General features: G+C 48.7%; 1 non-coding gene across 1 annotated transcript; it reads left to right on the top strand.

The window, feature by feature from the left end:
* Positions 1-15,519: 15,519 nt before the first annotated feature.
* On the top strand, positions 15,520-15,591 carry TRNAA-GGC (transfer RNA alanine (anticodon GGC)). Its single transcript has one exon. It is a non-coding gene; the product is annotated as a tRNA-Ala (tRNA).
* The last annotated feature ends 677 nt before the right edge of the window (positions 15,592-16,268 follow it).

Below are 16,268 nucleotides of genomic sequence, written 5' to 3'. Positions count from 1 at the left end.
TGCCCCCCAGTCATTCACAATGTTTGGAGCCGTAGCCTAGCTTGGAATGGTCAAATATGCAAATAGGACTGAGGGGGGAGAGAAAGGAGTGGGCCGCCGCCACACAATGCTACATTTGAGAGCTTTTTCCTTATTGTTGTTCATCACCGGTGGGGATTATTTCCCGAAAATGTATGGGAATTTAGGTGCTGTGCTAGTCAGCAAAATACGCTTGAGGCACCCGCTTTCTGGCTTGCAGTCGAAAGGAATGCGAGTTGAAGAAAAGGGTACAGGGTGCTACAGGTTCCTCATTAATACTTGTTTAAATATATTCCAGCAGAAGGAGCCGAAAAGCAGAGTCTCTGTGGCTGAGGTGGGGTGGGGGAGGGTGCCACCGAGGATTTAGGTGGCTGAAGAACTGATGGGCAGATTTGGAAAAAAGGAGTCAGGGTTGTTTAATGACACTTTTGTGTTGAGAGGCAGCCTGCCTCCAGAAAACTGAGGAGTAGGGGGTGGCATCAGAGTACCCAGTGTGGTTAGGATGGAGGGCTAGTGTGGGGAAGAGTGAGAGGGGGTCAACAACCCCACCCCCCCTCCAAGGGTGACCTAGGACCGGTCATTCTCTTGTAGCCTCCTCTTTGAGTGAGCTATAATGGAGGAGGTGTAACCCCCTCGAACTCCTCGAAGGTCTATAAAATTATGCATGCTTTGGAGAGAGCTGACAGGGAGAAGCTTTTCTCCCTCTCTCGTAATACCAGAACACGAGGTCATCCGCTGAAGCTGGAGGGTGAGAGATTCAAAACAGAAAAAGAGTATTTCTTCACACAGTACATAGTCAAATTGTGGAACTCCCCTGCCCCAGGATGTGGTGATGGCTGCCAACTTGGAAGGCTTGAAGAGGGGAGTGGACATGTTCATGGAGGAGAGGGCTATCCATGGCTACTAGTAAAAATGGATACTAGTCATGATGCAGACCTATTCTCTCCAGGACCAGAGGAGCATGCCTGTTACATTAGGTGCTGTGGAACAGGCAGGATGGTGCTGCTGCAGTCGTCTTGTTTGTGGGCTTCCTAGAGGCACCTGGTTGGCCACTGTGTGAACAGACGGCTGGACTTGATGGGCCTGGATCTGATCCAGTAGGGCTTTTCTTTTGTTTTCAAGAGGGGATTAAATCGAGAGAGGGAGCTGGCCGACCCCTTTGGGGGAGCAACGCTGGAACCTTTCCGCCTGATCCAGCAGTCTTGTGGCCGCGTGCCGCATCCCCACCCCATCCAACGGCTTCCCAAGCATGAATATGTTGGAGAAGCAAATGACTCATCTGCAGAAAACCAAGCTGATGTGTTACATGATTTCTAGCGCAATCAGTAGGCGCAGAATTCTACGGAATGCGCCTGCGGGCGATCCCTGTCCCCGGGTTGATTTGAGCCATTTGGCTCTTAGAGGAGTGAAGATCTGTCAAAAGCAACAGTAAACCCCCCCCCCCCGGTATTTGATTTTGTTTAAATTAACTCTGGGGATGAATCGATTCCTGTTTGTCTCTTGGAAAATAACCTCGAAATAGCTGCTGAAGGAATCATTGCCACCTTAAGGGGTGACTAAACTCTTCCTAGAACTAATTTTAACTTCTTGCAAGTTAAATATCTGAATCACAGATATATTTTTTTTACATGTTCCTGTTTTTAACCTCTGCTGTAAAGAACATTTGTAGCCGGTTGGTTTTCTTTATAAAGGTAAAGGTCCCCTGTGCAAGCACCGGGTCATTCCTGACCCATGGGGTGACATCATATCCTGACGTTTACTAGGCAGACTTTGTTTACGGGGTGGTTTGCCAGTGCCTTCCCCAGGCATCTTCCCTTTACCCCCAGCAAGCTGGGTACTCATTTTACTGACCTCGGAAGGATGGAAGGCTGAGTCAACCTGGAGCCGGCTACCTGGAACCGACTTCCGTCGGGATCGAACTCAGGTCGTGAGCAGAGCTTTTGAATGCAGTACTGCAGCTTACCACTCTGCGCCACGGGGCTCCTGGTTTTCTTTATAGGGGGCTGCTTTACCTTTTTTGAGATGTGTTATGTTCACTGTTTTGAGGAAGAAGAAAGACAGGCCCATTTGGTTTATTTTATTTTGAAATAAGTTCACTGTCTTCATTATGGTGCTATAATACCTTTGAGTAGAGGTAGGGTTGCCAGCTCTGGGATGGGAAATACCTGGAGATTTTTTTTGGGGGGGAGCCTGAGGTGTCAGGTTTGGGGAGGGGAAGGACTTCAGCGGGGTAGAATGCCATAGAGTCCCCCTTCCGGTGTGGCCATTTTCTCCAGGGGAACCGATCTCTGTCGCCTGGAGATTGGTTGTAATAGCAGGAGATCTCCAGCCACCATCTGGAGGTTGGCAACCACAAGTGAAAGTGACCTTTGATTTTTATTTTTATTATTTTTTTTTTAGGCCAGAAATGTGATATAATGTCTGGACAGTGGATTTGACAAGGGGGGGGGGGAAAACCATCCTTTAGACCACATTTTCGGCATCTCCTTGCCCTTCTAACAGAACCCCTGTTAAGGATCCTTCTCATAATTCACATGCTTTCCCTGTAAGCCTTTTGAACAACTTGAGATAAAATTTATCTGTTGACAGCTGTAATTCAGCTTGGAGATGTTACATGTGACCAGTTGGTGCTAGTGTTCTTAGTCGTGCAAAGGGGTCGTGGATAACGGAGTGAGGGCTGGCGTAGAGCAGTGGTCGGGGTCCGGGAGAGCCAGGTTGGAATCCCTGCTCTGCCACAGACGCTTGCAGGGTGACCAGCAACCAGAGGTAGCTCTCACTGGCAATTATAGCCACCAAAACTAGTGCTCCTAGGACAGAATAGGAAATGTGCCTAATGGTACAGTAACTGTTCCATGTACCCCAATAAAGTTTGGTATCCCACCATACAGATCCTGGGAAAAATGCAGGGCGGCTTCTGGATTAATTCCTCCATTGGCTGACCTCAATATTTGCATAGTAAACAACTACCGAAAAACTGAGTCTTGCTGTTGTGCTATGATGGGGGAGAAAAGTACATCAGATACTTCAGGAAACAAAGGATCTACCAAGTAGATGACAACAGAGTGTAAAAAGTCCAGTGTTAACGTTGTGAGCGCCTTAGTAGTATTGGCTAACTTTGCATCTAATGGGATAGTTAAAGTGTGGAACTCCCTGCCCCAGGATGTGGTGACGGCTGCCAACTGGGAAGGCTTTAAGAGGGGAGTGGACATGTTCATGGAGGAGAGGGCTATCCATGGCTACTAGTCCAAATCGATGCTAGCCATGTTGATGCATCCATGTTCTCTCCGGGATCAGAGGAGCAGGCCTATTGTATTGGGTGCCGAGGAACGCAGGCAGGCTAATGCTGCTGCAGTCATCTTGTTTGTGGGCTTCCCAGAGGCACCTGGTTGGACCACTGTGTGAACAGACTGCTGGATTTGATGGGCCTCAGTCTGATCCAGCAGGGCTTTTCCTATGTTCTTATGGTATCAGGGAACGTTCTGGAGGTTTAAGCCATGGCAGAGACATCGCTCTCGATATACTCTGTCCAAGGAATCATATGAAAGGATACTGTCTTATTACGTTTAGATTCGAGTCCAGTGACACCTTAAGAGACCAACAAGGATTTCAGGGTATGAGCTTTCGAGAGTCAAAGCTGCCCTTGCCGGACATGTGATTGACGGAACGGCACCTATGAATAGGGCCATTAGTCTTTGCAGGTTGTAGGTAATAGTGCAACCCCCAGCCTCCAGAGCTTCCATGTGAACACATTTTGGTCTTAGATCAGTGGTCCGACGTGGCCAAGACTTTTAAAGGGAATTGATACACCAAGGGGAGGAAAGAAGTTTTGGGGAAAAACAACCAAAATGATAAGATGACTAGGGCAGCTGCCCTATGGGGAGCGGTTAAAGCGCTTAGGGCTGTTTAGCTTGGAAATAAGGCGGTGAAGGGGAGACATGATAAGAGATCTATAAAATTATGCATGGTTTGGAGAGAGTGGGCAGGGAGAAGCTTTTCTCCCTCTCAGTACTAGAACGTGGGGTCATCTGCTGAAGCTGGAGGGTGAGAGATTCAAAACTGATTAAAAAGTATTTCTTCACACCAAGTATCGTTAAATTGTGGAACTCCCTGCCCCAGGATGTGATGATGGTTGCCAACTTGGAGGGCTTTAAAAGGGGAATGGACATGTTCATGGAGGAGAGGGGTATTCGTGGCTACTAGTCACGATGCATACTTATTCTCTCCAGGATCAGAGGAGCATGCCTAATATATTAGGTGCTGTGGAGCACAGGCAGGACAATGCTGCTGCAGTTGTCTTGCTTGTGCCCTTCCTAGAGGCACCTGGTTGGCCACTGTGTGAACAGACTGCTGGACTTGATGGGCCTTGGTTCTGATCCAGCAGGGCTTTTCTTATGTTTCTAAGAGAAGCAATGCCCAGTTCAAGAACCCAACCAATAGAAGGACACCAAGTGTGATTCGCAGATCCCTTGTAGGTTGAGAGCAATAGAACTACTTTATAGTAAGCAAATGTTCCCAGGGGAGCCGGAGGGCAGCCTGAAACCGTAGGACCAATGTCTTATCTGCTTGCCTGCGGCATGAAGCTCAGGGACGCCTGTGAGAAAAGGCTGTTGAAATCATGGCCTGAAACAACTTTTTCTTACCCCACCTCTTCCCCGCCCCCCAATTTTGTAACATCCATCTCGATGAAGGTTTTTGGAGCCCTCGAAAGCTTGCATGTTGTTTTATGTCATTTTGGTCGGTCCTAATAAAAGGTATTGTGTGGATTGTTGGTTTGGTTTTTTGGATTTTGGTCCAGTACGGGTGCAAACACCTTCTCCCCCCCCCCTTTCACTTAAAAGAACACAAATCTGGTGTGACTGTTGGAGGCCCGTTCTGTAGCTCGCAAACTGTTCATCCAGCTCCCGTGCTGTGAAATCCAGCTTTGTGGTAAGAAACAGGTTTCTCCCGAGACCAAGCCAAAGGAAGCTATGCCGCCTAATTTTAGGTCTGACCGGGGAGAACCTGGAAGTCGCAGGCTGGCAACTCACCGGTGGGAAGGCAGCCTATTAAATGATGATTTTTAAAATTATATAATAGGTATAAATGATACCAAAAAGTAGAAAATATAACAAGGATACAGAAAAATGCCCCCAAAAATTAAGTAAAGAAAACCACAGATACTTCGAATTGGTATCGAACTAACATTATTGCAGTGCATGCAAACATTTCAGCCAATCTAACATGATAGAAATATTCTAAACATTCAATAAACTAAGTTACTTAAAATGCTTGCATGTGTGTGTGTAAAGTGCCGTCAGGTCGCAGCCGACTTATGGCGACCCCTTTTTGGGGTTTTCATGGCAAGAGACTAACATTGGTGGTTTGCCAGTGCCTTCCTCTGCATAGCAACCACACTATAATTTCATTAAAAATCCATGTTGCATCCTTATCTTTCTAAAAAGACAGCACATTAAATATAATCCATTTTCCCTCTCATTCTATATTTAACTCTTACAATTCTGCTATATTAATAATTCCTAGCTACTATAACACTGATTTATAATGTATTATCCAAACATAATAACCTAAACATATAAATAATCTATTGTTTCACCTCCGAAAACATTCTAACGAATCTTGCAAGTTCTTTCCAATATATTTCTAATTAATTCACATAATTTAGTTCTAATATCTTTTTTTTTTTACATTATCTACACTTAATTTATCTTAAGATGAATATTCGTAATAAAGTTTCCGTTTACCGTGAAATTCTTTGCTTGGTCTTCTGTTCGCACAGTTTGTCAATTTCGCCATCCCCGCGTATTCTGTCAATTTATTGTTTTGGGTGGGGAGGCAGAGAGGGATTTCCTCGTGGACTCTCAGTGAGCAGAGTGAGAGAGCGCTGCAGATTTAGAACCAGGCAGAAGACCGACCTTCTGGTGTTCTGGCCCAGGAACACCACCAGCCGTTATCCTCTAAAGGTTCGATCCCTCCGGCACCCGCTCGGGGCAGCCGTGGCATGTTTCCAGCTATTCTGTCGAAAATATACAAAAGTTTGTTCTGTTTATTTGCATGCTGCTTTTTAGCAGCGTACGACCACACTGCTGAGCCAGGATGGTGCAGGGGTCAAACCAGAGCCCGTGTGGTCCAGGTTCGAATCTCCACTCAGCTACAAAGCCGGCTGATCTATGAGAAGAGTTGGCTGTAAAGACGAAACGTTTGTTGTCCCCGCGAACTCCTTGTAGTAGGGATAACACAAGTGAAAAGGTAGGATAAAAAGGTAAAGGTCCCCTGTGCAAGCACCGGGCCATTCCTGACCCATGGGATGACGTCACATCCCGACGTTTCCAAGGCAGACTTTGTTTACTGGGTGGTTTGCCAGTGCTTTCCCCAGTCATCTTCCCTTTACCCTCAGCAAGCTGGGTACTCATTTGACCGACCTCGGAAGGATGGAAGGCTGAGTCAACCTCGAGCCGGCTACCTGAAACCAACTTCTGTTGGGATCGAACTCAGGTCGTGAGCAGAGTTTGGACTGCAGGACTGCAGCTTACCACTCTGCGCCACGGGGATAAAAAGGTACTTGATGACAAATTTTAAATGATTTGAACGAAATAAAAATAATGCTATGGGTTGGGCTGGCTCTCGAGCTCAAAAAGTCTGGGCCAGAATCCACGAGGCCCCTCTATCATCATCATTCCTTTATTGGCATACAAACACAATTCAAAAGGTTACAAAAGGAATGTTAAAAGGTGCCCTTTATAATATGGTGAAAAGGCCGTTACATCGAGAAATACCGTTTGTTGGTACTGCCATCTAATTAGCTCTTTGGCGGGCTTCTAAAACAAACTTTAAAAACTGCGCCACCGCCTCCAATATTTGGGGCGAACGATTGTTCAATAAACAGAGAAAGTTAAAAGGATCTGAGACAGTCTGTTTACCAACAGCGGGATTTAGAGATTCTGTGTCGAAACTGCAATAAAATAAAACTTGAGCAACTGTTTCTATACAATTAATGTCACAAGGGCAGAGCCTGTCAGATGGAGGAATTTTCCAAAATCTGCCTTCGAGAACCGCAGATGGCAAAACATCTGGCCAGAGAGATAGCTCTATGTTGAGATGGATCACACGGGAGAGATAAGTATGGAGAGGGCTGGTAAACATCCCCCTAAATTTAATGGGGAGCAATTCAGATTCACCTCTCTGGGAGCTTGCTGTACGGCCTGAGGCAGAAGGATGCGGCGAATGCCAGGAGATCACGTTACTCAGGAGTCGATATCAAGACCTCAGTTCTGTCCCCAGGGTCTTCAACAGATTACCAGGAACAGGATTGGGGAAGAGGCCACCCCGGAGACCCGGCTGCCCACCAGGGTCACCAGTGTGGAATGAGATGGACAGAGCCATCAGCCGGCACTTTGGACATGCTTGTATAACTAGGGTGGCCAACCTCCAGGCAGTAGCTGGAGATATCCTGGGATTACAGCTGATCAAAAGGAGATAGAAATCAGTTCACCTTAGGGTGGCCAAGTTGCTGGAACCAGCGGCTGCTCGGAGTGGCTGCCGCATGCGGTGTGCTTACGCCACTGCTGGGTTTACTCCCGGAAGCACCGCATGGCAACGGGACACTTTACCACTCAAACCCGCAAGCTTCACATCGCGATCGGGTGCTTCCGGAAGTAAACCCGGCAGTGAGGTAAGCATGTTGCACATGGCTGCCCAATCGCCCCCCAAAAAAACTACCTACCGGTGGAGCGGGAAGGCCTGGCATCCCAAGTCCACCTGGAGAAAATGGCTGTTGGGCATCATAGAATCAGCAGTCAGCTGCGAGTCATGGCACTTCACCAACAACAGTTATGTCTCACTTTAAGTGAATTGATTACTGTTGGGATTAGATCTTGCTTTAAGCTGATCTTTCTTTAACCCCTTCCCCACCACCACCATAGAATCCTAGAGTTGGAAGGGACCGCCAGGGTCATCTAGTCCAACCCCCTGCACAATGCAGGAAATTCCAAACTACCTCCCCCACACACACACACCCAGTGACCCCTACTCCATGCCCAGAAGATGGCCAAGAAGCCCTCCCTCTCATGAACTGCCTAAGGTCATAGAATCAGCATTGCTGACAGATGGCCATCTAGCCTCTGCTTAAAAACCTCCAGGGAAGGAGAGCTCACCACCTCCCGAGGGAGCCTGCTCCACTGAGGAACCGCTCTGTTAGAAAATTCTTCCTAATGTCTAGACGGACATTATACCCCTCTCTATAGCATCACATCTCACTGAAGCCCTGCCCTCCTCAGGCCCTCCCCAACCCAGAGCTGGCAACCCGATTGTATAAGTGGCAGAGGGGGTTTTCAGTTCCCCCAGGCACATCTTTGGCTACAGGTCTCCTGTGAGAAAATGCTTCTACTCTGCTTTGGAAACCAAAGGGCGGTGGACGCAGGAATGAGCAGCAGACATTTCCATGGGCCGTGGCTCAGTGGCAGAGCATCTGCTTGGCATGCAAAAGGTCCCAGCTTCAGGACCAGGCATGTAGGTGATGTGGAAGACCTCTGCCTGAGACTCTGGAGAGCCGCTGCTGGTCTGAGTGGACAATACTGACTTTGATGGACCAAAAGTCTGATTCAGTATCAGAGAGCTTCATGTGTTAATGTGTTCATGCTTTATAGGGGTGGGGGAATGGCTCAGTGGTCGAGCATCTGCTTGGCATGCAGAAGGTCCCAGCTTCAGGACCAGGCAAGTAGGTGATGTGGAAGACCTCTGCCTGAGACCCTGGAGAGCCGCTGCCGGTCTGAGTGGACAATACTGACTTTGATGGACCAAAAGTCTGATTCAGTATCAGAGAGCTTCATGTGTTAATGTGTTCATGCTTTTTAGGGGTGGGGGAATGGCTCAGTGGTCGAGCATCTGCTTGGCATGCAGAAGGTCCCAGCTTCAGGACCAGGCAAGTAGGTGATGTGGAAGACCTCTGCCTGAGACCCTGGAGAGCCGCTGCCGGTCTGAGTGGACAATACTGACTTTGATGGACCAAAAGTCTGATTCAGTATCAGAGAGCTTCATGTGTTAATGTGTTCATGCTTTTTAGGGGTGGGGGAATGGCTCAGTGGTCGAGCATCTGCTTGGCATGCAGAAGGTCCCAGCTTCAGGACCAGGCAAGTAGGTGATGTGGAAGACCTCTGCCTGAGACCCTGGAGAGCCGCTGCCGGTCTGAGTGGACAATACTGACTTTGATGGACCAAAAGTCTGATTCAGTATCAGAGAGCTTCATGTGTTAATGTGTTCATGCTTTATAGGGGTGGGGGAATGGCTCAGTGGTCGAGCATCTGCTTGGCATGCAGAAGGTCCCAGCTTCAGGACCAGGCAAGTAGGTGATGTGGAAGACCTCTGCCTGAGAGCCGCTGCCAATCTGAGTGGCCAATACTGACTTTGATGGACCCACAGATGGGCTCTCTTGTGGAGACGGCTTGGATGCGCCAGAGAAATCCAAGACTGCTAAAGGCATCCTGTTTCCCCAGATTTGAGAGAGGCCTGACCAGAGAAGGTATTACGGCAAGAAAAATAACACGGCCTCTGCCTTTTCAACTCTGGCACAGAGGAGAGACGGCAGCAGCGGGCAACGCTTCCTGTTGACAAGCCGGGCTTTTGACGAGTCAGCTGTCAATGCGCTGGCACAATTTCGCAATTGCCTGTTTGCATCTAGGCTGGTTCCTCTCCCGTCCAGGAACGGTTAGGAACAATGAGGGCAGGGGACGATAAATAAAATCCCAGGAGGAATCCCAGGGAGGAATCCCAGGGAGCTAAATCCTTGCTGTGGAAACTGGGAGGCACTTGGAGAGGCAGGAGGGTTCCCAAAAGATCAGCTGAAACAAGTTTTTAAAATATTGATTTATTGACATTATTTATAGCCTACCTTTCCTCCTAATGGGGACCCAAAGCAGCTTACGTGGTTCTACATTTTATCCTCGTGACAACCCAGTGAAGTAGGTTAGTCTGAGAAGGTGTGTGAAGAAGAGTTGGTTTTTATATGCCGACTTTCTCTACCACTTAAGGCAGAATCAAACCGGCTTACAATCCCCTTCCCTCCCCCTCCCCACAACAGACACCCTGTGAGGTAGGTGGGGCTGAGAGAGCTGTGACTTGCCCAAGGTCACTCAGCTGGCTTCATGCGGAGGAGTGGGGAAACCAACCCGGTTCACCAGATTAGCGTCCGCCGCTCACGTGGAGGAGTGGGGAATCGAACCCGGTTCTCCAGATCAGAGTCCACTGCTCCTAACCACCACTCTTAACCACTACACCACACTGGCTCAAGGTCAGCCAGTGACTGGCCCAAGCAAGCTTCCACGGCATGACTCGAGATTCGAACCTGAGTTTCCCAGCCCCTACTCCAACGCTTTAACTGCTACACCACACTGGCTCGTGCTGGGTTGGAGCATCTTCCTTGTGAGGGAAGGCTGTGGCATATTTTAGGCCCCATGGTTCAGTTGTGGGCTGCCTCTGATACAACATGGCACGAGGACTGGCTGGGTAACACTGAGCCATTGCTAAACTCTGAGAAAGGGGACACAGAAGGCCATTTATGCAGGGTCGATTTTGATGCTCGCTCAAAGCTCCTTTTTAAAATCTGACCTTTAAAATGACTATTCAAGGTCCCGATGCAAGAGGAAAAAGTCAAACAAGTTCCACCCCCCACCCCCACTTGCCTGCTCCTCGGTTCCTTCGTTTGCATAGCCATGAGTGATGGTCGTTTGCATAGCTAAGCTAAGCAGTGGCTGTGATTCTGCACTCTTCCTTCAGTGAATGCTTCGATGCGGGGGCAGAGCGAATACAAAAGGTTGCGTTGAAGGGGCTCTGAAGAAATGCGAAGCAGGTATGCGCCGGCTTCACAGTGACGTCTGGAATGCGGTCCAGCGTGAAGAAATAAAAAAAATACGTGGGGAACGCGCTGCTAATTACCATGCATAAATGGCCACAGAGAAGGGGGGCACAGCCACAGTGCAGCAACAAGGGTGTTCTATAAGTTGTTTGGGGAGAGGCAGAGGACCAGACCGCTGGTCCCCACTGCAAGAGTTGGTTTGGTTGGTTGTAGGGTTGCCAGCCTCCAGGTACTAGCTGGAGATCTCCCGCTATTACAACTGATCTCCAGGCGACAGAGATCAGTTCCCCTGGAGAAAATGGCCGCTTTGGCCATTGGACTCTATGGCATTGAAGTCCCTCCCCTCCCCAAACCCCGCCCTTCTCAGGCTCCGCCCCAAAAACCTCCTGCCGGGGGCGAAGAGGGACCTGACAACCCTAGTTGGTTGGTAGATAGATGATCTTTGTAGAGGGCACCTGCCCCTTTCCATTTCTAATGCCTCTTGGCAACACTGGCTAGAAATGGAGCTCGAAATGATTCTGAAGTGTAAGGATGTGTCACTGGCCACCGAGATTAAGTTAATTCATGCCATCGTGTCCCCTATCGCTATGTATGGGTGTGAAAGCTGAAGAAAGCTGATGGGAAGAAAGTAGATTCTTTTGAAATGTTGTGTTGGAGGAGAGAGTTACAGATACCGTGGACTGCCAAAAAAACCAAATCAGTGGGTTCTAGATCAAATCAAGCCTGAACTGACCCTAGAAGCTAAAATTGCTAAACTGAGTCTATCGTATTTTGGTCACGTCATGAGACGACAAGAGTCACTGGCAAAGACAATTGTGCTAGGAAAAGTTGAGGGCAGCAGGAAAAGAAGGCCCAACAAGAGATGGATGGACTCTGTAAAGGAAGCCACGGCCCTCAATTTGCAAGACCTGAGCAAGGCTGTCAAAGATAGGACATTTGGGAGGACTTCGATTCATAGGGTCGCCATGAGTCGGAAGCGACTTGGCGGCACTTAACACACACACATCCCGTTACCATTTGCGATGGCATGCCCTCTTAGAGTTGACATTTGGCTGGTCAAAGTCCTATTTAACCAAGTATTTAGAGGGTTGGATGAACCCCCAAACTGTGGGCTGGGGCACACTCCCCTGTTGCAGAAGAACCGATAATACATTGCAAGAGAAAGACAACTCCAGGCTGGCCTGTCACCACCAAGTACTTATGTGCAGAAGAGGTGGCTTGCCGCGTCTCTGTATGAGTCATTGTTCTGGTCTCGCTTGTTTCCCTTCATTCTCCCAGAGGGGCAATTCTATAAAATGGTTTCTCGTTGAATTCAACTGAATTGCTTGAAGGGACCGGCCTACTGTGTCCCATTTAGGTGGCATACCAGAAATTCTCAAAGCATTTTTCTGGAGGTGGGTAATTCTTCGGCTTGCATCACAAATGCGTGGAAATGAGGCGGCAGAACAGAGCGCACCATTTTGACCTGCGCATGGAGGATCATGTTTTGTGGATCCCTTCCCCCTCTCGATTGGGTTAAAAACTCCCTTCAAACTGGAAAAGCAGAACAGGAGCACAGAGGGGTTGTTGTTTTTTTAAAGAAAGCAACATACAGAGGTGCAGACTTCGGCCTCCAGCCATTAATATCGTGTAATTCTAATTTAGACAATATGCCTCTCAGCTGTTTGAATTTTTAGGGGGGGAAAAATGATTTATGGATGTAGTCCAAGGAGCATTACGTTAATTGCTAGATGACAATTACTGTCATGGAGCAAGAATAAACGCCCGGTTAAGAGCACCTTAAAGACTAATAAGCATAACCTTCTGTAGACCAGTTCTTGTTTTGTCGAATGCATCGGAGGCCCGTGCTTTCTAGATCACACAGAGGCCTTCTGCCCTCCACAAGAAATACAACAGCCTTGGTGGGATGGTGATTCCTGGAGGCTTACAACTGTGCCTCTAAACCACTGGTTCCCAACCAGGGGTCCGTGGACCCCCAGGGGGTCCGTGAGAACTAAATTAAGGTCCATGAAAAAAAATTATAAACCCATAATAAATTAATATTTTCAATTAAAAGTTCTCTATTATAAAATATATATTCAAATATTATTCTAAGTTTAATGTTTAACTAACAGTTATGATTAAAGTTTATTTTCAAATTCTCGGAATTTTTATTTTGAACCTTGGGGTCCCTGCACCGAACAAAAAAGTCCTAGTGGTCCCTGGTCAAAAAAAGGTTGGGAACCACTGCTCTAAACCAACGTGGTGTCATGATGAAGAGCAGCAGACTCTAATCTGGAGAACCGGGTTCGATTCCCCACTCCTCCACATGAGCGGCGGAGGCTAATCTGGAGGACCGGGTTCGATTCCCCATTCCTTCACATGAAGCCAGCTGGGTGACCTTGGGCTAGTCACAGTTCTCTCAGGACTCAGCCCCCCCACCTCACAAGGTGCCTGTTGTGTGAGGGAGGGAAGGTGATTGTAAGTCACTTTGAGACTCCTTAAAGCACTGGTTCCCAACCAGGGGTCCGTGGACCCCCAGGGGTCCGCGAGAACTAAATTAAGGTCCGCGAAACAAAGTTATAAACCCATAATAAATGAATATTTTCAATTAAAAGTTCTCTATTATAAAAATATATATTCAAATATTATTCTAAGTTTAATGTTTAACTAACAGTTATGATTAAAGTTTATTTTCAAATTGTCGGAATTTTTATTTTGAACCTTGGGGTCCCTGCACCGAACAAAAAAGTCCTAGTGGTCCCTGGTAAAAAAAAGGTTGGGAACCACTGCCTTAAAGGTAGAGAAAAGCAGGGTATACAAACCAACACTTCTTCTGTACCATAGGACGAGACCCACGTATAACTTTCTCCTGACCCCTGATCCAAGGAGCCTGAGGATCCATCCTTTTCCCAGCAGTTGACCCTTGATGAGAAAAACTGGCAGAGATGGTCAAATTCCAGCCAGGTGGTAACTCTAAAGGCTGCTGTATATCTTTCCTGCCTGTTGTTCCTGCCCACCTGTTGACACCGAAGGAGTCGCTTGAAAGAAAACTGGGTTTTGGTAGGAGGGGTGCATAGTTACCTGGGAAAGGCGGCTGGATCCGGGCATTTCCTGGTTGTCCCGGCTGTAAACAAACAGGATGTGCCCTGGAGGGGGCAATTGATTGAGGAGGAAAGAAGCTTGCAAAGAGCATTTAAGATGCACAGATTTAATGAACAAGCCCTTTATGTGGGTCACAGGTGTACCCATTAGGAGTAGTTTGCACCAGTAAGCCAGAGAGGGACTGGAGATTGGCTAAAGGCTGGCCTGAATGGTCCCCGGGTGAGTCATTTCCCCTTGTGGCCTCCGTCTCACACCTATAATAAGCAGGGTAATGAGTCTGACCTGCTTTAGAAGACCAGCACAATCATCATACCATTTGTAGAGCTCTTGTCAGTTGTTCCTAAGGCCTCCTACAACGGCCCTGGAAGGTGGGCCAGTAACGTATCTATGATTCAGGGCACATGTAGGACGGAGACCAAGAGAGTGGCAGCTTACCGAAGGGCACAGCTGAGGGCCAAGGTGAGATTTAACCCCGGTGTGCGTGCTGTGATTAGGGTTGCCAGCCTCCAGGTGGTGGCTGGAGATTTCCTGCTATTACAACCCTACCTGCCACAGGACCCTTTGTTGTTTCGGCTACGGGTGACACCCGTGACGCCCGCTCTGAGCAAAGGGTTGCCAACCTCCAGGTGGTAGCTGGAGACCTCCTGCTATTACAACCGATCTCCAGCCGATAGAGATCAGTTCACCTGGAGAAAATAGCTGCTTTGGTAATCGGACTCTATGGCATTGAAGTCGCTCCCCTCTCCAGACCCTGCCCTCCTCAGGTTCCATCCCCTAAATCTCCAGGTATTTCCCAACCCGGAGCTGGCAACCATAAATGTGATGCTCATGTGCCCTAAAGAGGGGCCCATGTGAACTATGTTCAAATAGGGTTGCCAGGTCCCTCTTCGCCACCAGCGGGAGGTTTTTGGGGCAGAGCCTGAGGAGGGCGGGGTTTGGGGAGGGGCTTCAATGCCATGGAGTCCAATTGCCCAAGTGGCCATTTTCTCCAGGCGAACTGATCTCTATCGGCCGGAGATCGGTTGTAATAGCAGGAGATCTCCAGCTACCACCTGGAGGTTGGCAACCCTGTGCTCAGAGAGGGCGCCACGGGAGTCGCCCGTGGCCCAAACAACAAAGAGTCCCGTGGCAGGTAGGGTTGCCAGCAGGCCCGGAGGGGGCGAAATGCCCCATCCCTTTCGGAGAAGCTTCCCGGGTGGAAATGGGCCGCTGAAGGTTTTCATGGCATGCAGGTAAACAAATCACACCTGGTGAACGTCATCCCGCGAAGCCGCTCATTAAAGGGACAGGGCATTTCTCCTCCAGGCTGTTTGTCGGCAGCCCTAGTTAAAGACGGTGGAATTCACTGTGGCAAAGCAGAGGTCGCCACAACTGGGTTTTTCTTTCAGCTGTCGTGAGGTTCTTGGTTGTCCTCCATTCCTAAGGGTCCGGCTGCTGCACCAGAAAGACTCGGAGAGTTAATGAGAAAGCAGGCTGCTGAGGAAAGAGGCAGGAATGTCTTTATATTCCATTTTTTCTCCCCAGTGGCGTCCCAAAGAGCGTACATTATCTCCTCTATTTTATCCACACACGGGGTTGTGGCTCAGTGGTAGAGCATCTGCTTGGCATGCAGAAGGTCCCGGGTTCAATCCCCGGCATCTCCAGTTAAAGGGACTAGGCAGGTAGGTGATGTCAAAGACCCCTGCCTGAGACTCTGGAGAGCAGCTGCCGGTCTGAGTAGACAATACTGACTTTGATGGATCAAGGGTCTGGTTCAGAATAAGGCAGATAGGAAGGGGCTGTGGCTCAGTGGTTAGAGCATCTGCTTGGCATGCAGAAGGTCCCAGGTTCAATCCCTGGTATCTCCAGTTAAAGGGATGAGGCAAGTGGGTGATGTGAAATACATTTCTCTGCCTGAGACCCTGGAGAGCCGCTGCTGGTCTGAGTAGACAATACTGACTTGGATGGACCAAGGGTCTGAGTCAGTAGAAGGCAGCTTCATGTGTTCATATGTACCCTGCCAGGTAGGTTAGGCTGAGAGGGAAGTTGACTGGCCCAAGACTGAGGATTCGAACTCAGGTCTCCCAGATCCTAGGCAAACGCTCTGACCACTCTCGCTTTGGCTCAGGCTACCGCCTGAGGTCCTTGTCCAGAGACTGGCCATCGACGTACTTGCCAGCGATTGCTGTCCTGCTGGCTGAAGCACTGGGCCCTGTTCCAGCATTTCCTACACTTCGAAAGGTCCTGTCTAGGGTTGCCAGCTCCAGGTTGGGAAATACCTGGAGATTTTGGGGGGGGGGAGCCTGAGGAGGGCGGGGTTTGGGAAGGGGAGGGACTTTCA

This window comes from Euleptes europaea, chromosome 2 (genome assembly GCF_029931775.1).
Source record: "Euleptes europaea isolate rEulEur1 chromosome 2, rEulEur1.hap1, whole genome shotgun sequence".
In the NCBI taxonomy this organism is placed as follows: Eukaryota; Metazoa; Chordata; class Lepidosauria; order Squamata; family Sphaerodactylidae; genus Euleptes; species Euleptes europaea.
Note: the sequence above shows the minus strand (reverse complement) of the source record. Positions and strands in the feature narration are given on the sequence as shown.